The following is a 23,002-nucleotide window of genomic DNA, read 5'->3' as shown; positions in this document are numbered from 1 at the left end:
GTCAAGTTTCAAAGAGCTAGCACAAACCTTGTTTGATTTAGAGTTCCAACGACCTGTATCCATATAGGAGAAAATAGAGTGACACCTAAAAATTAAAACTGTTACTGCCAACGAACGGTTCAACCTTGAAGAACAAAATTTGGTGAGCCAAGTGGGATTGGGGTAGTAATCATTACCTGAAAGTGTCATCAAGATTGGATGAAAAATGTGTGCTGAGATTTAAGGAAACTCGTAGTGTTTTAGAAGCTTGGCAACCCCTTTCCATCAAAGTGATTTGTGCCAGTCTCTGCTTAGGGCTACATCAACAGGAAACAAACCATAGAGATAGAACTTGGAACTACATTATTATGTCAAGTTTCAAAGAGCTAGCACAAACCGTATTTGATTTAGAGTTCCAACTACATGTATCCATATATTAGAAAACGGAGTGAAACCTAAAAATTAAAACTGTTACTGCCAACGAACGGTTTAACCTAGAAGTTCAAAATTTGGTGAGCCAAGTGGGATTGGGGTACTGATCATTACCTGAAAGTGTCATCAAGATTGGGTGAAAAAATATTTGCTGAGATTTCAGGAAACTCGTAGTTTTTTGGAAGCTTGGCAACCGCTTTCTTGAAAGCGTTTTGCGACATTCTGTGCTTAGGTCTACATCAATAGAAAACAAACCATAGCGATAGAACTTAGAACTACATTATTGTGTCAAGTTTTGAAGAGCTAGCACAAACCGTGTTCGATTTAGAGTTCCAACTACATGTATCCATATAGGAGAAAACAAAGTGAAACCTAAAAATTAAAACAGTTACTGCCAACGAACGATTTAACCTAGAAGAACGAAATTTGGTGAGCCAAGTGGGATTGGGGTACTGATCATTACCTGGAAGTGTCAAAAGAATGGGTGAAAAAATGTGTGCTGAGATTTCAGGAAACTCGTAGTTTTTTGGAAGCTTGGCCACACCATTCCATGAAAGTGATTTGTGCCAGTCTCTGCTTAGGGCTACATCAATAGGAAACAAACCATCGATAGAACTTGGAACTACTTTACTGTGTCAAGTTTCAAAGAGATAGCACAAACCTTGTTTGATTTAGAGTTCCAACGACATGTATCCATATAGGAGAAAACCGAGTGAAACCTAAAAATTAAAACTGTAACTGCCAACGAACGGTTTAACCTAGAAGAACGAAATTTGGTGAGCCAAGTGGGATTGTCGTACTGTTCATTACCTGAAAGTGTCATCAAGATTGGGTGAAAAAATGTGTGCTGTGATTTCAGGAAACTCGTAGTTTTTTAGAAGCTTGGCAACTCCTTTCCATCAAAGTGATTTGTGCCAGTCTCTGCTTAGGGCTACATCAACAGGAAACAAACCATAGAGATAGAACTTGGAACTATATTATTATGTCAAGTTTGAAAGAGCTAGCACAAACCGTATTTGATATAGAGTTCCAACTACATGTATCCATACATTAGAAAACAGAGTGAAACCTAAAAATTAAAACTGTTACTGCCAACGAACGGTTTAACCTAGAAGAACGAAATTTGGTGAGCCAAGTGCGATTGGTGTATTGATCATTACCTGAAAGTATCATCAAGATTGGGTGAAAAAATGTGTGCTGAGATTTCAGGAAACTCGTTGTTTAATGGAAGCTTGGCCACCCCTTTCCATGAAAGGGATTTGCGCCACTCTCTGCTTAGGGCTACATCAATAGGAACCCATAGAGATAGAACTTGAAACTACTTTATTGTGTCAAGTTTCAAAGAGCTAGCACAAACCGTGTTTGATTTAGAGTTCCAAATACATGTATCCATATATTAGAAAACTGAGTGAAACCTAAAAATTAAAACTGTTACTGCCAACGAACGGTTTAACCTAGAAGAACAAAATTTGGTGAGCGAAGTTGGATTGGTGTACTGATCATTACCTGAAAGTGTCTTCAAGATTGGGTGAAAAAACGTGTGCTGAAATTTCAGAAAACTCGTAGTTTTTTGGAAGCTTGGCAACACCTTTCCGTGAAAGTGATTTGCGACAGTCTCTGCTTAGGGCTACATCAATAGGAAACGAACCATAGAGATAGAACTTGGAACTACATTATTGTGTCAAGTTTCAAAGAGCTAGCACAAACCGTGTTTGATTTAGAGTTCCAACTACATGTATCCATATATTAGAAAACAGAGTGAAACCTAAAAATTAAAACTGTTACTGCCAACTAAGGATTTAACCTAGAAGAACGAAATTTGGTGAACCAAGTGGGATTGGGTTACTGATCATTACTTGAAAGTGTCATCAAGATTGGGTGAAAAAATGTGTGCTTCGATTTCAGGAAACTCGTAGTTTTTTGGAAGCTTGGCAACTCCTATCCGTGAAAGTGATTTGCGCCAGTCTCTGCTTAGGGCTACATCAATAGGAAACAAAACACCGAAATAGAACTTGCAACTACATTATTTTGTCAATTGTGAATGAGCTTGCACAAACCGTGTTTGATTTAGTGTTCCAACGACATGTATCCATATAGGAGAAAACAGTGAAACCTAAAAATTAAAACTGTTACTGCAAATGAAAGGATTAACCTAGAAGAACGAAATTTGGGAGCCAAGTGGGATTGGGGTACTGATCATTACCTGAATGTATCATCAAGATTGGGTGAAAAAATGTGTGCTGAGATTTCAGGAAACTCGTAGTTTTTTGGAAGCTTGGCAATCCCTTTCCATGAAAGTGATTTGCGCCAGTCGCTGCTTAGGACTACATCAGTAGGAAACAAACCATAGAGATTGAACTTGAAACTACTTTATTGTGTCAAGGTTCAAAGAGCTAGCAGAAACCGAGTTTGATTTAGAGTTCCAACCTCATGTATCCATATAGGAGAAAACAGAGTGAAACCTAAAATTAAAAATGTTATTGCCAACGAACGGTTTAACCCAGAAGAACGAAATTTGGTGAGCCAAGTGGGAATGTTGTACTGATCATTACCTGAAAGTGTCATCAAGATTGGGTGAAAAAATGTGTGCTGATATTTCAGGAAACTCTTAGTTTTTTGGAAGCTTGGCAACCCCTTTCCGTGAAAGTGATTTGCGCCAGTCTCTGCTTAGGGCTACATCAACAGGAACCAAACCATAGAGATAGAACTTGGAACTACATTATTGTCTCAAGTTTCAAAGAACTAGCAGAAACCGAGTTTGATTTAGAGTTCAACTATATGTATCCATATAGGAGAAAACAGAGTGAAACCTAAACATTTAAACTGTTACTGCCAAAGAACGGTTGAAACTAGAAGAACGAAATTTGGTGAGCCAAGTGGAATTGGGGTACTGATCATTACGTGAAAGTGTCATCAAGATTGGGTGAAAAAATGTGTGCTGATATTTCAGGAAACTCGTAGTTTTTTGGAAGCTTGTCAACGGTTTTCCATCAAAGTAATTTGTGCCAGTCTCTGCTTAGGGCTACATCAACAGGAAACAAACCATAGAGATAGAACTTGGAACTACATTATTGTGTCTAGTTTCAAAGCTCGAGCACAAACCATGTTTGATTTAGAGTTCCAACTACATGTATCCATATTAGGAGAAAACAGAGTGAAACCTAAAAATTAAAATTGTTACTGCAAACGAAAGGTTTAACCTAAAAGACGGAAATTTGGTGAGCCTAGTGGGATTGGGGTACTGATCATTACCTGAAAGTATCATCAAGATTGGGTGAAAAAATGTGTGCTGAGATTTCAGGAAACTCGTTGTTTAATGGAAGCTTGGCCACCCCTTTCCATGAAAGGGATTTGCGCCACTCTCTGCTTAGGGCTACATCAATAGGAACCCATAGAGATAGAACTTGAAACTACTTTATTGTGTCAAGTTTCAAAGAGCTAGCACAAACCGTGTTTGATTTAGAGTTCCAAATACATGTATCCATATATTAGAAAACTGAGTGAAACCTAAAAATTAAAACTGTTACTGCCAACGAACGGTTTAACCTAGAAGAACAAAATTTGGTGAGCGAAGTTGGATTGGTGTACTGATCATTACCTGAAAGTGTCTTCAAGATTGGGTGAAAAAACGTGTGCTGAAATTTCAGAAAACTCGTAGTTTTTTGGAAGCTTGGCAACACCTTTCCGTGAAAGTGATTTGCGACAGTCTCTGCTTAGGGCTACATCAATAGGAAACGAACCATAGAGATAGAACTTGGAACTACATTATTGTGTCAAGTTTCAAAGAGCTAGCACAAACCGTGTTTGATTTAGAGTTCCAACTACATGTATCCATATATTAGAAAACAGAGTGAAACCTAAAAATTAAAACTGTTACTGCCAACTAAGGATTTAACCTAGAAGAACGAAATTTGGTGAACCAAGTGGGATTGGGTTACTGATCATTACTTGAAAGTGTCATCAAGATTGGGTGAAAAAATGTGTGCTTCGATTTCAGGAAACTCGTAGTTTTTTGGAAGCTTGGCAACTCCTATCCGTGAAAGTGATTTGCGCCAGTCTCTGCTTAGGGCTACATCAATAGGAAACAAAACACCGAAATAGAACTTGCAACTACATTATTTTGTCAATTGTGAATGAGCTTGCACAAACCGTGTTTGATTTAGTGTTCCAACGACATGTATCCATATAGGAGAAAACAGTGAAACCTAAAAATTAAAACTGTTACTGCAAATGAAAGGATTAACCTAGAAGAACGAAATTTGGGAGCCAAGTGGGATTGGGGTACTGATCATTACCTGAATGTATCATCAAGATTGGGTGAAAAAATGTGTGCTGAGATTTCAGGAAACTCGTAGTTTTTTGGAAGCTTGGCAATCCCTTTCCATGAAAGTGATTTGCGCCAGTCGCTGCTTAGGACTACATCAGTAGGAAACAAACCATAGAGATTGAACTTGAAACTACTTTATTGTGTCAAGGTTCAAAGAGCTAGCAGAAACCGAGTTTGATTTAGAGTTCCAACTACATGTATCCATATAGGAGAAAACAGAGTGAAACCTAAAATTAAAAATGTTATTGCCAACGAACGGTTTAACCCAGAAGAACGAAATTTGGTGAGCCAAGTGGGAATGTTGTACTGATCATTACCTGAAAGTGTCATCAAGATTGGGTGAAAAAATGTGTGCTGATATTTCAGGAAACTCTTAGTTTTTTGGAAGCTTGGCAACCCCTTTCCGTGAAAGTGATTTGCGCCAGTCTCTGCTTAGGGCTACATCAACAGGAACCAAACCATAGAGATAGAACTTGGAACTACATTATTGTGTCAAGTTTCAAAGAACTAGCAGAAACCGAGTTTGATTTAGAGTTCAACTATATGTATCCATATAGGAGAAAACAGAGTGAAACCTAAACATTTAAACTGTTACTGCCAAAGAACGGTTGAAACTAGAAGAACGAAATTTGGTGAGCCAAGTGGAATTGGGGTACTGATCATTACGTGAAAGTGTCATCAAGATTGGGTGAAAAAATGTGTGCTGATATTTCAGGAAACTCGTAGTTTTTTGGAAGCTTGTCAACGGTTTTCCATCAAAGTAATTTGTGCCAGTCTCTGCTTAGGGCTACATCAACAGGAAACAAACCATAGAGATAGAACTTGGAACTACATTATTGTGTCTAGTTTCAAAGCTCGAGCACAAACCATGTTTGATTTAGAGTTCCAACTACATGTATCCATATTAGGAGAAAACAGAGTGAAACCTAAAAATTAAAATTGTTACTGCAAACGAAAGGTTTAACCTAAAAGACGGAAATTTGGTGAGCCTAGTGGGATTGGGGTACTGATCATTACCTGAAAGTGTCATCAAGATTGGGTGAAAAAAAGGGTGCTGAGATTTCAGGAAACTCGTAGTATTTTGGAAGCTTGGCAACCCCTTTCCATAAAAGTGATTTGCGCCAGTCTCTGCTTAGGGCTACAGCAATAGGAAAAAATCCATAGAGATAGAACTTGGAACTACTTTATTGTGTCAAGTTTGAAAGAGCTAGACAAACTGTGTTTGATTTGGAGTTCCAACTACATGTACCCATATAGGAGAAAACAGAGTGAAACCTAAAAATTAAAACTGTTACTGCCAACGAACGGTTTAACATAGAAGTACGAAATTTGTTTAGCCAAGTGGGATTGGGGTCCTGATCATTACCTGAAAGTGTCATCAAGATTGGGTGAAAAAATGTGTGCTTAGATTTCAGGGAACTCGTAGTTTTTTGGAAGCTTGGCAACCCCTTTCCATGAAAGTGATTCGCGCCAGTCTCTGCTTAGGGCTACATCAATAGGAAACAAACCATAGAGATAGAAATGGATCTACTTTATTGTGTCAAGTTTCAAAGAGCTAGCGCAAACCGTGTTTGATTTACAATTCCAACTACAAATATCCATATAGGAGAAAACAGAGTGAAACCTAAAAATTAAAACTGTTACTGCCAACGAACAGTTTAACCTAGAATACTGAAATTTTGTGAGCCAAGTGGGATTGGGGTACTAATAATTACCTGAAAGTGTCATCAAGATTGGGTGAAAAAATGTGTGCTGAGATTTCAGGAAACTCGTAGTAGTTTGGAAGCTTGGCAACCCCTTTCCATGAAAGTGATTCGCGCCAGTCTCTGCAAAGGCTACATCAATAGGAAACAAACCATAGAGATAGAACTTGGAACTACATTATTGAGTCTAGTTTCACAGAGCTAGCACAAACCGTGTTTGACTTAGAGTCCCAACTACATTTATCCATATAGGAGAAAACAGAGTGAAACCTAAAAATTAAAACTGTTACTGCAAACGAACTGTTTGACCTAGAAGAACGAAATTTGGTCAGCCAAGTGGTTATGGGGTACCGATCATTTCCTGAAAGTGTCATCAAAATTGGGTGAAAAAACAGGTGCTGAGATTTCAGGAAGCTCGTAGTTTTTTGGAAGCTGGGCTACCCCTTTCCAAAAAAGAGATTTGCGCCAGTCGCGGCTTAAGGCTACATCAGTAGAAAAAAACCATAGAGATAAAACTAGTTACTACTTTATTGTGTCAAGTTTCAAAGAGCTAGCACAAACCGTGTTTGATTTAGAGTTCCAACTACATGTATCCATATAGGAGAAAACAGAGTGAAACCTAAAAATTAAAACTGTTACTGCAAACGAATGGTTTAACATAGAAGAACGAAATTTGGTGAGCCAAGTGGGATTGGGGTACTGAAAATTAACTGAAATTGTCATCAAAGTGGGTGAGAAAATGTGTGCTGACATTTCTGGAAACTCGTTAGTTTTTTGGAAGCTAGGCAACCCCTTTCCGTGAAAGTGATTTGAGGCAGTCTCTGCTTAGGGCTACATTGATAGGAAACAAACCATTGAAATAGAACTTGGAACTACATTATTTTGTCAATTTTGTAAGAGCTAGCACAAACCGTGTTTCATTTAGAGTTCCAACAACATGTATTCATATAGGAGAAAACAGAGTGAAACCTAAAAATTAAAACTGTTACTGCCAATGAACGGATTAACCTAGTAGAACAAAATATGGTGAGCCAAGTGGGATTGGGGTACTGATCATGACCTGAAAGTGTCATCTAGATTGGGTGAAAAAATGTGTGCTGAGATTTCAGGAAACTCGTAGATTTTCGAAGTTTGGCAACACCTTTCCATGAAAGTGATTTGCGCCAGTCTCTGCTTAGGACTACATCAATAGGAAACAAACCATAGAGATAGATCTTGGAACTATTTTATTGTGTCAAGTTTCAAAGAGCTAGCACAAACCGTGTTTGATTTAGAGTTCCAACTACATGTATCCATGTAGGAGAAAACAGAGTGAAACCTCAAAATTAAAACTGTTACTGCCAACAAACGGTTTAACCTAGAAGAACGAAATTTGGTGAGCCAAGTCGCATTGGGGTACTGATTATTCCCTGAAAGTGTCATCAAGATTGGGTGAAAAAGTGTGTGCTGAGATTTCAGGAAACTCTTAGTTTTTTGGAAGCTTGGCAACCCCTTTCAATGAAAGTGATTTGTGCCAGTCTTTGCTTAGTTCTACATCAATAGAAAACAAACCATAGAGATACAACTTGGAACTATTATAATGTGTCAAGTTTCAAAGAGCTAGCACAAACCGTGTTTGATTTAGAGTCCAACTACATGTATCCATATAGGAGAAAACAGAGTGAAACCTAAAAATTTAAACTGTTACTGCCAACGAACGGTTTAACGTAGAAGAACAAAATTGTGTGAGCCAAGTGGGATTGGGGTAGTGATCATTACCTGAAAGTGTCATCTAGATTGGGTGAAAAAATATGTGCTAGATTGTAGGAAACTCGTAGTTTTTTAAAAGCTTGGAACCCCTTTCCATGAAAGTGATTTGCGTCAGTCTATGCTTAGGGCTACATCAACAGGAAAGAAACCATAGAGATAGAACTTGGAACTACTTTATTGTGTCAAGTTTCAAAGAGCTAGCACAAAAGGTGTTTGATTTAGGGTTCCAAATACATGTATCCATATAGGAGAAAACAGAGTGAAACCTAAAAATTAAAACTGTTACTGCCAGCGAACGGTTTAACCTAGAAGAACGAAATTTGGTGAGCCAATTGGGATTGGGGTACTGATCATTACCTGAATGTATCATCAAGATTGGGTGAAAAAATGTGTGCTGAGATTTCAGGAAACTCGTAGTTTATTGGAATCTTGGCCACCCATTTCCATCAAAGTAATTTGTGCCAGTCTCTGCTTAGGGCTACATCAATAGGAAACAAACCATAGGGATAGAACGTGGAAGTACTTTATTGTGTCATGTTTAAAGAGCTAGCACAAACCGTGTTTGATTTAGAGTTCCAACTACATGTATCCTTATAGGAGAAAACAGAGTGAAACCTAAAAATCTAAACGGTTACTGCCAACGAACGGTTTAACCTAGAAGAATGAAATTTGGTGAGCCAAGTGGGACTGGGTTACTGATCATTACCTGAAAGTGTCAAAAGAATGGGTGAAAATATGTGTGCTGAGATTTCAGGAAACTCGTATTTTTTTGGAAGCTTGGCAACCCCTTTCCATGAAATGGATTTGCGCCAGTCTCTGCTTAGGGATACATCAATAGGAAAAAAACCATAGAGATAGAACTTGGAACGACTTTATTGTGTCAAGTTTCAAAGAGATAGCACAAACCGTGTTTGATTTAGAGTTCCAACTACATGTATCCATATAGGAGAAAACAGAGTAAAACCTAAAAATTGAAACTGTTCCTGCCAACGAACGGTTTAACCTAGAAGAACGAAATTTGGTGAGCCAAGTGGGATTGGGGTACTGATCATTACCTGAAAGTGTCATCAAGTTTGGGTGAATAAATGGTTGCTGAGATTTCAGGAAACTCGTAGTTTTTTGGAAGCTTGGCAACCCCTTTAAATCAAAGTGATTTGTGCCAATCTCTGCTTAGGGCTACATCAATAGGAAGCAAACCATACAGATAGAACTTGGAACTACTTCATTGTGTCAAATTTCAAAGAGCTAGCACAAACACTGTTTGATTTTGAGTTAAAACTACATGTATCCATATAGGAGAAAACAGAGTGAAACCTAAAAATTAAAACTGTTACTGCCAATGAACGGTTTAACCTAGAAGAACGAAATTTGGTGAGCCAAGTGGGATTGGGGTAGTGATCATTACCTGAAAGTGTCATCAAGATTGGTTGACAAAATGTGTGCTGAGATTTCTGGAAACTCGTAGCTTTTTGGAAGTTTGGCAAACCCTTTCCATGAAAGTGATTTGCGCCAGTTGCTGCTTAGGGCTACATCAATAGGAAACAAACCATAGAGATACAACTTGGAACTACTTCATTGTGTCATGATTCAAAGAGCTAGCACAAACCGAGTTTGATTTCGAGTTCGAACAACATGTATCCATATAGGAGAAAACAGAGTGAAACGTAAAAATTTAAACTGTTACTGCCAATGAACGGTTTAATCTAGAACAACGAAATGTGGTGAGCCAAGTGGGATTGGGGTCCTGATGATTACCTGAAAGTTTCGTCAAGATTGGTGAAAAAATTTGTGCTGAGATTTCAGGCGACTCGTAGTTTTTTGGAAGCTTGGCAACCCCTTTCCGTGAAAGTGATTTCACCAGTTTCTGCTTATTGCTACATCAATCAGAAACAAACCATAGAGATAGAAGTTGGAACTACATTATTGTGTCAAGTTTCAAAGAGCTATCATGAACCGTGTTTGATTTAGAGTTCCAACTACATGTATCCATAAGGAGAAAACAGAGTGAAACCTAAAAATGAAAACTCTTACTGCCAACTAAAGGTTTAACCTAGAAGAAGAAAATTTGGTGAGCCAAGTGCTGATCGGGGTACTCTTCATCACCTGAAAGTGTCATCAAGATTGTGTGAATAAATGTGTGCTGAGATTTCAGGAAACTCGTAGTTTTTTGGAAGCTTGGCAACACCGTTCCATGAAAGTGATTTGCGCGAGTCTCTGCTTAGGGCTACATCAATAGCAAACAAACCATAGAGATAGAACTTTGAACGACTTTATTGTGTCAAGTTTCAAAGAGCTAGCACAAACCGTGTTTGATTTAGAGTTCCAACTACATGTATCCATATAGGAGTAAACAGAGTGAAACCTAAAAATTCAAACTGTTACTGCCAAAGAACGGTTTAACCGAAAAGAACGAAATTTTGTGAGCCAAGTGGGATTGGGGTACTGATCATTATCTGAAAGTATCATCAAGATTGGGTGAAAAAATGTGTGCAGAGATTTCAGTAAACTCGTAGTTTTTTGGAAGCTTGGCATCCCCTTTCCATGAAAGTTATTTGTGGCAATCTCGGCCTAGGGCTACATCAATAGGAAACAAATCATAGAGATAGGTCTTGGAACTGCTTTATTGTGTCAAGTTTCAAAGAGCTAGCAGAAACCGTGTTTGATAAAGAGTTCCAACTACATGTATCCATATAGGAAAAAACAGATTGAAACCTAAAAATTAAAAACTGTTACTGCAAACGAAAGGTTTAACCTAGAAGAAAGAAATTTGGTGAGCCAAGTGGGATTGGGGTACTGATCATTACCTGAAAGTGTCATCAAGATTGGGTGAAAAAATGTGTGCTGAGATTTCAGGAAACTCGTAGTTTTTTGGAAGCTTGGCAACCCCTTTCCATGAAAGTGATTTGCGCCAGTTGCTGCTTAGGGCTACATCAATAGCAAACAAACCATAGAGACAGAACATGGAACTACATTATTGTGTCAAGTTTCAAAGAGCTAGCACAAACCGTGTTTGATTTAGCGTTCCAAATACATGTATCCATATAGGAGAAAACGGAGTAAAACCTAAAAATTAAAACTGTTACTGCCAACGACCGGTTAGATCTAGAAGAACAAAATTTAGTGAGCCAAGTGGGATTGGGATACTGATCATTACCTGAAAGTGTCATCAAGATTGGGTGTAAAAATGTGTGCTGAGATTTCAGGAAACTCGTAGTTTTTTGGAAGCTTGGCAACACCTTTCCATGAAAGGGATTTGCGCCAAGCTCTGCTTAGCGCTACATCTCTAGGAAACAAACCATAGAGATAGAAATTGGAACTACTTAATTGTGTCAAGTTTCTAAGAGCCAGCACAAACCGTGTTTGATTTAGAGTTCCAACTACATGTATCAATATAGGAGAAAACGGAGTGAAACCTAAAAATTAAAACTGTTACTGCCAAAGAAAGGTTTAAATTAGAAGAACGAATTTGGTTAGCCAAGTGGGATTGGGGTACTTATCATTACCTGAAAGTGTCATCAAGATTGGGTGAAAAAATGTGTGCTGAGATTTCAGGAAATTCATAGATTTTGGAAGATTGGCAACCCCTTTCCATGAAAGGGATTTGCGCCAATCTCTGCTTAGGGTTACATCTCTAGGAACCAAACCACAGAGATAGAACTTGGAACTACTTTATTGTGTCAAGTTTCAAAGAGCTAGCACAAACCGTGTTTGATTTAGAGTTCCAACTACATGTATCCATATCAGAGAAAACAGTGTTAAACCTAAAAATTGAAACTGTTCCTGCCAATGAACGGTTTAACCTAGAAGAACGAAATTGGTGAGCCAAGTGGGATTGGGGTACTGATCATTACCTGAAAGTGTCATCAAGTTTGGGTGAATAACTGGTTGCTGAGATTTCAGGAAACTCGTAGTTTATGGAAGCTTGGCAACCCCTTTAAATCAAAGTGATTTGTGCCTGTGTCTGCTTAGTGCTACATCAATAGGAAACAAACCATACAGATAGAACTTGGAACTACTTCATTGTGTCAAGTTTCAAAGAGCTAGCGCAAACCGTATTTGATTTAGAGTTCCAAATACATGTATCATTATAGGAGAAAACAGAGTGAAACCTAAAAATTAAAATTGTTACTGCCAACGAACGGATTAACCTAGAAGAACGAAATATGGGGAGCCAAGTGGGATTGGGGTATTGATTATTACCTGAAACTGTCATCAAGATTGGGTGAAAATATTTGTGCTGATATATCAGGAAACTCGTAGTTTTTTGGAAGCTTGGAAACCCCATTCCATTAAAGTGATTTGCACCAGTTGCTGTTTAGGGCTACATCAATAGCAAAAAAACCATAGAGATAGACCTTGGAACTACTTTATTGTGTCAAGTTTCAAAGAGCTATCAGAAACCGTGTTTGATTCATAGTTCAAACTACATGTATCCATATAGGAGAAAACAGAATGAAACCTGAAAATTAAAACTGTTACTGCCAACGAACGGTTTAACCTACAAGAACAAAATTTGGTGAGACAAGAGGGATTGGGGTACTGATCATTACCTGAAAGTGTCATCAAGATTGGGTGAAAAATTTTGTGCTGCAATTTCAGGAAACTCGTAGTTTTTTGGAAGCTTGGCAACCCCTTTCCATGAAAGTGATTTGCGCCAGTCTCTGCTTAGGGCTACATCAATAGGAAACAAACCATAGAGATAGAACTTGGAACTACTATATTGTGTCAAGTTTCAAAGAGCTAGCAAAAACGGTGTTTGATTTAGAGTTCCAACTACATGTATCCATATAGGAGAAATCAGAGTGAAACCTAAAAATTAAAACTGTAACTGCCAACGATCGGATTGACCTAGAAGAACAAAATTTGGTGAGCCAAGAGGGATTGGGGTACTGATCATTACCTGAAAGTGTCCAAAGAATGGGTGAAAATATATGTGCTGAGATTTCAGGAAACTCGTAGTTTTTTAGAAGCTTGGCAATCCCTTTCCATTAAAGTGATTTGCGTCAGTCTCTGCTTAGGGCTACATCAACAGGAAAGAAACCGTAGAGATAGAATTTAGAACTACATTATTGTGTCAAGTTTCAAAGAGCTAGCACAAACCGTGTTTGATTTAGAGTTCCAACTACATGTATCCATATATTAGAAAACAGAGTTAAACATAAAAATTAAAACTGTTACTACCAACGAACGGTTTAACCTAAAAGAACGAAGTTTGGTGAGGCAAGTGGGATCGGGGTACTGATCATTACCTGAAAGTGTCATCAAGATTGGGAGAAAAAATGTGTGCTGCGATATCAGGAAACTCGTAGTTTTTTGGAAGCTGGGCAACCTTTTTCCATGAAAGTGATTTGCGCCAGCCTCTGCTTAGGGCTACATCAATAGGAAAGCAACCCTAGAGATAAAACTTGGAACTACTTTATTGTGTCAAGTTTCAAAGAGCTAGCACAAACCGTGTTTGATTTAGTGTTCCAACTACAGGTATCCATATAGGAGAAAACAGAGTGAAACCTTAAAATTAAAACTGATACTGCCAACGAACAGTTTAACCTAGAAGAACGAAATTTGTTGAGCCAAGTGGGATTGGGGTATTGATCATTACCTGAAAGTGTCATCAAGAGTGGGTGAAAAAATGTGTGCTGCGATTTCAGGAAACTCTTAATTTTTTGGAAGCTTGGCAACCCCGTTCCATGAAAGTGATTTGCGCCAGTCTCTGCTTAGGGCTACATCAACAGGAAACAACCATAGAGATATAACATGGAACTACATTACTGTGTCAAGTTTCAAAAAGCTAGTGCAAACTGTATTTGATTTTAGTTCCAACTACATGTATCCATATATTAGAAAACAGAGTGAAACCTAAAAATTAAAACTGTTACTGCCAACAAACTGTTTAACCTAGAAGAACGAAATTTGGTGAGCCAAGTGGGATTGGGGTACTGATCATTACCTGAAAGTGTCTCCAAGATTGGGTGAAAAAATGTGTCCTGAGATTTCAGGAAACTCGTAGTTTTTTCGAAGCTTGGCAACCCCTTTCCATGAAAGAGATTTGTGCCAGTCTCTGCTTAGGGCTACATCAATAGGAAACAAACCATAGAAATAGAACTTGGAACTACTTTATTGTGTCACGTTTCAAAGAGCTAGCACAAACTATGTTTGATTTAGAGTTCGAACTACATGTATCCATATAGGAGAAAACAGAGTAAAACGTAAAAATTAAAACTGTTACAGCCAAAAAACGGTTTAACCTAGAAGAACAAAACTTGATGAGTCAAGTGCGATTGGGGTACTGATCATTACCTGAAAGTGTCATCAAGATTGGGTGAAAAAATGTGTGCTGAGATTTCAGTAAACTCGTAGTTTTTTGGAAGCTTGTCAACCACTTTCCATGAAAGTGATTTGCGTCAGTCTCTGCTTAGGGCTACATGTATAGGAAACAAACCATAGAGACAGAAATTGGAACTACTTTATTGTGCCAAGTTTGAAAGAGCTAGCACAAACCGTGTTTGATTTAGAGTTCCAACTATATGTATCCATATAGGAGAAAACAGAGTGAAACCTAAACATTTAAACTGCTACTGCCAACGAACGGTTTAACCTAGAACAACGAAATTTGGTGAGATAAGTGGTTTTGGGGTGCTGATCATTACCTGGAAGTGTCATCCAGATTGGGTGAAAACATGTGTGCTAAGATTTCAGGAAACTCGAGGTTTCTGGAAGATTGGCAACCCCTTTCCATGAAAGGGATTTGCACCAGTCTCTGCTTAGGGCTACATCAATAGGAAACAAACCGTAGATATAGGTCTTGGAAGTAGTTTATTGTGTCAAGTTTCAAAAAGCTAGCACAAACTATGTTTGATTTAGAGTTCGAAAGACATGTATTTATACAGGAGAAAACAGAGTAAAATATAAAAATTAAAACTGTTACAGCCAACGAACGGTTTAACCTAGAAGAACAAAACGTGATGAGCCAAGTGTGATTGGGATACTGATCATTACCGGAAAGTGTCATCAAGATTGGGTGAAAACATGTGTGCTGAGATTTCAGGAAACTCGTAGTTTTTTAGAAGCTTGGCAACCCCTTTCCATGAAAGTGATTTGCTTCAGTCTCTGCTTAGGGCTACATCAACAGGAAAGAAACCTTAGAGATAGAACTTGGAACTACATTATTGTGTCAAGTTTCAAAGAGCTAGCACAAACCGTGTTTGATTTAGAGTTCCAAATACATGTATCCATATATTAGAAAACAGAGTGAAACCTAAAAATTAAAACTGTTACTGCCAACGAATGGTTTAACCTAGAAGAATGAAATTTGGTGAGCCAAGAGGGATTGGGGTACTGATCATTACGTGTAAGTGTCATCAAGATTGGGTGAAAACATGTGTGCTGAGATTTCAGGAAACTCGTAGTTTTTTAGAAGCTTGGCAACCCCTTTCCATGAAAGTGATTTGCTTCAGTCTCTGCTTAGGGCTACATCAACAGGAAAGAAACCTTAGAGATAGAACTTGGAACTACATTATTGTGTCAAGTTTCAAAGAGCTAGCACAAACCGTGTTTGATTTAGAGTTCCAAATACATGTATCCATATAGGAGAAAAGAGATTGAAACCTAAAATTTAAAACTGTTACTGCCAACGAAAGGTTTAACCAGAAGAACGAAATTTGGTGAGCCACGTGTGATTGGGGTACTATTCATTACCTGAAAGTGTCATCAAGATTGGGTGAAAAAAATGTGTGCTCAGATTTCAGGAACTCGTAGTTTTTAGGAAGCTTGGCAACCCCTTTCCATGAAAGGGATTTGCGCCAGTCTCTTCATCGGGCTACATCAATAGGAAAAAAACCTTGGAGATAGAACTTGGGAATACTTATTGTGTCAAGTTTCAAAGAGCTAGCACAAAGCGTGTTTGATTTAGAGTGCCAACTACATGTATCCAAATAGGATAAAACAGAGTGAAAAATAAAAATTAATACTGTTACTGCCAACGAACGGTTTAACTTAGAAGAACGAAATTTGGTGAGCCAAGTGGGATTGGGGTACTCATCATTACCTGACAGTGTCATCAAGATTGGGTGAAAAAAATGTGTGCTGAGATTTCAGGAAACTCGTAGATTTTTGGAAGATTCGCAACCCCTTTCCATGAAAGTGATTTGTGCCAGTTGCTGCTTAGGGCTATATCAATAGCACACAAATCATAGAGATAGGTCTTGGAACTACTTTATTGTGTCAAGTTTCAACGAGCTAGCACAAACCGAGTTTGATTTAGAGTGCCAAATACATGTATCCATATAGGAGAAAACAGAATGAAAACTAAAAATTAAAACTGTTACTGCCAACGAACGGTTTAACCTAGAAGAACAAAATTTGGTGAGCCAAGTGGGATTGGGGTACTGATCATTACCTGAAAGTGTCATCAAGATTGGGTGAAAAAATGTGTGCTGAGATTTCAGGAAACTCGTAGTTTTTTGGAAGCTTGGCCACTCCTTTCCATGAAAGTGATTTGCGCCACTCTGTGCTTAGAGCTACATCAATAAGAAACAAACCATAGAGAGAGAACATGGAACTACTTTATTGTGTCAAGTTTCAAAGAGCTAGCACAAACGGTGTTTTATTTAGAGTTCCAGCTACATGTATCCATATAAGAGAAAACAGAGTGAAACCTAAAAATTAAAACTGTTACTGCCAACGAACGGTTTAACCTAGAAGAACGAAATTTGGTGAGCCAAGTGGGATTGGGGTACTGATCATTACCTGGAAGTGTCAAAAGAGTGGGTGAAAATATGTGTGCTGAGATTTCAGGAAACTCGTAGGTTTTTAGAAGTTTGGCAACCCCTTTCCATCAAAGTGATTTGTGCCAGTCTCTGCTTAGGGCTACATCAAAAGAAAAAACTATAGAGATAGAACTTGGAACTACATTATCATGTCAAGTTTCAAAGAGCTAGCACAAAGTGTGTTTGATGTAGAGTTCCAACTACAGGTATCCATAGGAGAAAAGAGAGTGAAACCTAAAAATTAAAACTGTTACTGCCAACGAACTGTTTACCCTAGAAGAACGAAATTTCGTGAGCCAAGTGGGTTTGGGGTACTGTTCATTACCTGAAAGTGTCACCAAGATTGGGTGAAAAAATGTGTGCTGAGATTTCAGGAAACTCGTAGTTTTTTGGAAGCTTGGCAACCACCTTCAATGAAAGTGATTTGCGCCAGTCTTTGCTTAGAGCTACATCATTAGGAAATAAACCATAGAGACAGAACTTGGAACTACTTTATTGTGTCAAGTTTCAAAGAGCTAGCACAAACCTTGTTTGATTTAGAGTTCCAACTACATGTATCCATATAGGAGAAAACAGAGTGAAACCTAAAAATTCAAACTGTTACTGCCAACGAATGGTTTAACCTAGAAGAACGAAATTTGGTGAGCCAGTGGGATTTGTGTACTGATCATTACCAGAAAGTGTCATCAAAATTGGGTGAAAAAATGTGTGCTGAGATTTCAGGAAACTCGTAGTTTTTTGGAAGCTTGGCAACCCCTTTCCCTTAAAGAGATTTGCGACATTCTGTGCTTAGGTCTACATCAATAGAAAACAAACCATAGAGATAGAACTTAGAATTACTTTATTGTGTCAAGTTTTGAAGAGCTAGCACAAACCGTGTTTGATTTAGAGTTCCAACAACACATATCCATATAGGAGAAAACAGAGTGAAACCTAAAATTAAAACTGTTACTGCCAACGAACTGTTTAAACTAGAAGAACGAAATTTGGTGAGCCAAGTGGGATTGGGGTACTGAACTCTACCTGAAAATGTCATCAAGAATGGGTGAAAATATGTGTGCTGAGATTTCAGGAAACTCGTAGTTTTTTGGAAGCTTGGCCACCCCTTTCCATGAAAGTGATTTGCGCCAGTCTCTGCTTAGGGCTTCATCAATAGGAAACAAACCATAGATAGAACTTGGAAGTACTTTACTGTGTCAAGTTTCGAAGAGCTAGCACAAACCGAGTTTGATTTAGAGTTCCAATTACATGTATCCATGTAGGAGAAAACAGAGTGAAACCTAAAAATTAAAACTGTTACTGCCAACGAACGGTTTTACCTAGAAGAACGAAATTTGGTGAGCCAAGTTGGATTGGGGTACTGATCAATACCTGGAAGTGTCAAAAGAATGGGTGAAAATATGTGTGCTGAGATTTCAGGAAACTCGTAGTTTTTTAGAAGCTTGGCAACCCCTTTCCATCAAAGTGATTTGTGCCACTCTCTGCTTAGGGCTACATCAAAAGGAAAAAACCATAGAGATAGAACTTGGAACTACATTATCGCGTCAAGTTTCAAAGAGCTAGCAAAAACCGTGTTTGATATAGAGTTCCAACTACATGTATCCATATAGGAGAAAACAGAGTGAAACCTAAAAATTATAACTGTTACTGCCAATGAACGGGTTAACCTAGAAAAACAAAATTTGGTGAGCCAAGTGGGATGGGGTACTGATCATTACCTGAAAGTGTCATCAAGATTGGGTGAAAAAATATGTGCTGGGATTTCAGGAAACTCGTAGTTTTCTGGAAGCTTGTTAACCCCTTTCCATTAAAGTGATTTGTGCCATTTTTGGCTTAGAGCTACATCAATAGGAAACAAACCATAGAGAGAGAACTTGGAACTACTTTATTGTGTCAAGTTTCAAAGAGCTAGCACAAACCTTGTTTGATTTAGAATTCCAACGACATGTATCCATATAGGAGAAAACAGAGTGAAACCTAAAAATTAAAACTGTTACTGCCAACGAACGGTTAGATCTAGAAGAACGAAATTTGGTGAGCCAAGTGGGATTGGGGTAGTGATCATTACCTGAAAGTGTCATCAAGATTGGGTGAATAAATGTGTGCTGAGATTTCAGGAAACTCGTAGTTTTTTAGAAGCTTGGCAACCCCTTTCCATCAAAGTGATTTGTGAAAGTCCCTGCTTAGGGCTACATCAACAGGAACAAAACCACAGAGATAGAACTTGGAACTACATTATTAGGTCAAGTTTCAAAGAGCTAGCACAAACCGTGTTTGATTTAGAGTACCAACTACATGTATCCATATATTAGAAAACAGAGTGAAACCTAAAAATTAAAACTGTTACTGCCAACGAACGGTTTAACCTAGAAGAACAAAATTTGGTGAGCCAAGTGGGATTGGGGTACTGATCATTACCTGAAAGTGTCATCATGATTGGGTGAAAAAATGTGTGCTGCGATTTCAGGAAACTCGTAGTTTTTTTGGAAGCTTGGCAACCCTTTTCCATGTAAGTGATTTGTGCAAGTCTATGTTTAGAGCTAAATCAATAGGAAACAAACCATAGAGATGGAATTTGGAACTCCTTTATTGTGTCAAGTTTCAAAGAGCTAGCACAAACCTTGTTTGATTTAGAGTTCCAACGACATGTATCCATATAGGAGAAAACAGAGTGAAACCTAAAAATTAAAACTGTTACTGCCAATGAACGGTTTAACCTAGAACGAAATTTGGTGAGCCAACTGCAATTGGGGTACTGATCATTACCTGAAAGTGTCATCAAGATTGGGTGAAAAATTGTGTGCTGAGATTCCAGGAAACTCGTAGTTTTTTAGAAGCTTGGCAACCCCATTCCATCAAAGTGATTTGTGCCAGTCTCGGCTTATGGCTACATCAACAGGACACAAACCATAGAGATAGAACGTGGAACTACATTGTTGTGTCAAGTTTCAAAGAGCTAGCAAAAACCGCGTTTGATTTAGAGTTCCAACTACATGTATCCATATAGGAGAAAACAGAGTGAAACATAAAAATTGTTACTGCCAACGAATGGTTCAACCTAGAAGAACAAAATTTAGTGAGACAAGTGGGATTGTGGTACTGATAATTACCTGAGAGTGTCATCAAGATTTGTTGAAAAAACGTGTGCTGAGATTTCAGGAAACTCGTAGTTTTTTAGAAGCTTGGCAACCCCTTTCCATCAAAGTGATTTGTGCCAGTCTCTGCTTAGGGCTACATCAAAAGGAAAATCCATAGAGATAGAACTTGGAACTACATTATCGCGTCAAGTTTCAAAGAGCTAGCACAAACCGCGTTTGATTTACACTTCCAACTACAGGTATCCATATATTAGAAAACAGAGTGAAACCTAAAAATTTTTACTGCCAACAAACGGTTCAACCTAGAAGAACAAAATTTGGTGAGACAAGTTGGATTGTGGTACTGATCATTACCTGAAAGTGTCATCAAGATTGGGTGAAAAAAACGTGTGCTGCGATTTCAGGAAACTCGTAGTGTTTTGGAAGCTTGGCAACCCCTTTCAATGAAAGTGATTTGCGCCAGTCTTTGCTTAGAGCTACATCAATAGGAAATAAACCATAGAGACAGAACTTGGAACTACTTTATTGTGTCAAGTTTCAAAGAGCTAGCACAAACCTTGTTTGATTTAGAGTTCCAACTATATGTATCCATATAGGAGAAAACAGAGTGAAACCTAAAAATTCAAACTGTTACTGCCAACGAATGGTTTAACCTAGAAGAACGAAATTTGGTGAGCCAAGTGGGATTTGTGTACTGATCATTACCTGCAAGTGTCATCAAGATTGGATGAAAAAATGTGTCCTGAGATTTCAGGAAACTCGTAGTTTTTTGGAATCTTGGCCACCCCTTTCAATGAAAGTGATTTGCGCCAGTCTCTGCTTAGGGCTACATCAATAGGAAACAAACCATAGACAGAACTTGGAACTACTTTACTGTGTCAAGTTTCAAAGAGCTAGCACAAACCTTGTTTGATTTAGAGTTCCAACGACATGTATCCATATAGGAGAAAACAGAGTGACACCTAAAAATTAAAACAGTTACTGCCAACGAACGATTTAACCTAGAAGAACGAAATTTGGTGAGCCAAGTGGGATTAGGGTACTGATCATTACCTGGAAGTGTCAAAAGAATGGGTGAAAAAATGTGTGCTGAGATTTCAGGAAACTCGTAGTTTTTTGGAAGCTTGGCCACACCATTCCATGAAAGTGATTTGTGCCAGTCTCTGCTTAGGGCTACATCAATAGGAAACAAACCATAGATAGAACTTGGAACTACTTTACTGTGTCAAGTTTCAAAGAGCTAGCACAAACCTTGTTTGATTTAGAGATCTAACGACATGTATCCATATAGGAGAAAACAGAGTTAAACCTAAAAATTAAAACTGTTACTGCCAACGAACGGTTTAACCTAGAAGAACGAAATTTGGTGAGCCAAGTGGGATTGGAGTACTGATCATTACCTGAAACTGTCATCAAGATTGGGTTAAAAAATGTGTGCTGAGATTTCAGGAAACTCGTAGTTTTTGGGACGCGTGGCAACCCCTTTCCCTGGAAGGGATTTGTGCCAGTCTCTGCTTAGGGTTACATCAACAGGAAACAAACCATAGAGATAGAACTTGGAACTACATTATTGTGTCAAGTTTGAAAGAGCTAGCACAAACCCTATTTGATATAGAGTTCCAACTACATGTATCCATACATTAGAAAACAGAGTGAAACCTAAAAATTAAAACTGTTACAACCAACGAAGGGTTTAACCTAGAAGAACGAAATTTGGTGAGCCAAGTGCGATTGGGGTATTGATCATTACCTGAAAGTGTCATCAAGATTGGGTGAAAAAATGTGTGCTGAGATTTCAGGAAACTCGTAGTTTAAAGGAAGCTTGGCCACCCCTTTCCATGAAAGGGATTTGCGCCACTCTCTGCTTAGGGCTACATCAATAGGAACCCATAGAGATAGAACTTGAAACTACTTTATTGTGTCAAGTTTCAAAGAGCTAGCACACACCGTGTTTCATTTAGAGTTCCAAATACATGTATCCATATAGGAGAAAACAGAGTGAAACCTAAAAATTAAAACTGTTACTGCCAACGAACACTTTAACCTAGAATACTGAAATTTTGTGAGCCAAGTGGGATTGGGGTACTGATAATTACCTGAAAGTGTCATCAAGATTGGGTGAAAAAATGTGTGCTGAGATTTCAGGAAACTCGTAGTAGTTTGGAAGCTTGGTAACCCCTTTCCATGAAAGTGATTCGCGCCAGTCTCTGCTTAGGGCTACATCAATAGGAAACAAACCATAGAGATAGAACTTGGAACTACATTATTGAGTCTAGTTTCACAGAGCTAGCACAAACCGTGTTTGACTTAGAGTCCCAACTACATTTATCCATATAGGAGAAAACAGAGTGAAACCTAAAAATTAAAACTGTTACTGCAAACGAACGGTTTAACATAGAAGAACGAAATTTGGTGAGCCAAGTGGGATTGGGGTACTGAAAATTAACTGAAATTGTCATCAAAGTGGGTGAAAAAATGTGTGCTGACATTTCTGGAAACTCGTTAGTTTTTTGGAAGCTAGGCAACCCCTTTCCGTGAAAGTGATTTGAGGCAGTCTCTGCTTAGGTCTACATCGATAGGAAACAAACCATTGAAATAGAACTTGGAACTACATTATTTTGTCAATTTTGTAAGAGCTAGCACAAACCGTGTTTGATTTAGAGTTCCAACTACATGTATCCATATAGGAGAAAACAGAGTGAAACCTAAAAATTAAAACTGTTACTGCCAATGAACGGATTAACCTAGAAGAACAAAATATGGTGAGCCAAGTGGGATTGGGGTACTGATCATGACCTGAAAGTGTCATCAAGATTGGGTGAAAAAATGTGTGCTGAGATTTCAGGAAACTCGTAGATTTTCGAAGTTTGGCAACACCTTTCCATGAAAGTGATTTGCGCCAGTCTCTGCTTAGGACTACATCAATAGGAAACAAACCATAGAGATACA

The sequence above is a fragment of the Spermophilus citellus genome, assembly GCF_964194105.1.
Source record: "Spermophilus citellus genome assembly, chromosome: 13".
Classification (NCBI taxonomy): Eukaryota; Metazoa; Chordata; class Mammalia; order Rodentia; family Sciuridae; genus Spermophilus; species Spermophilus citellus.
Note: the sequence above shows the minus strand (reverse complement) of the source record.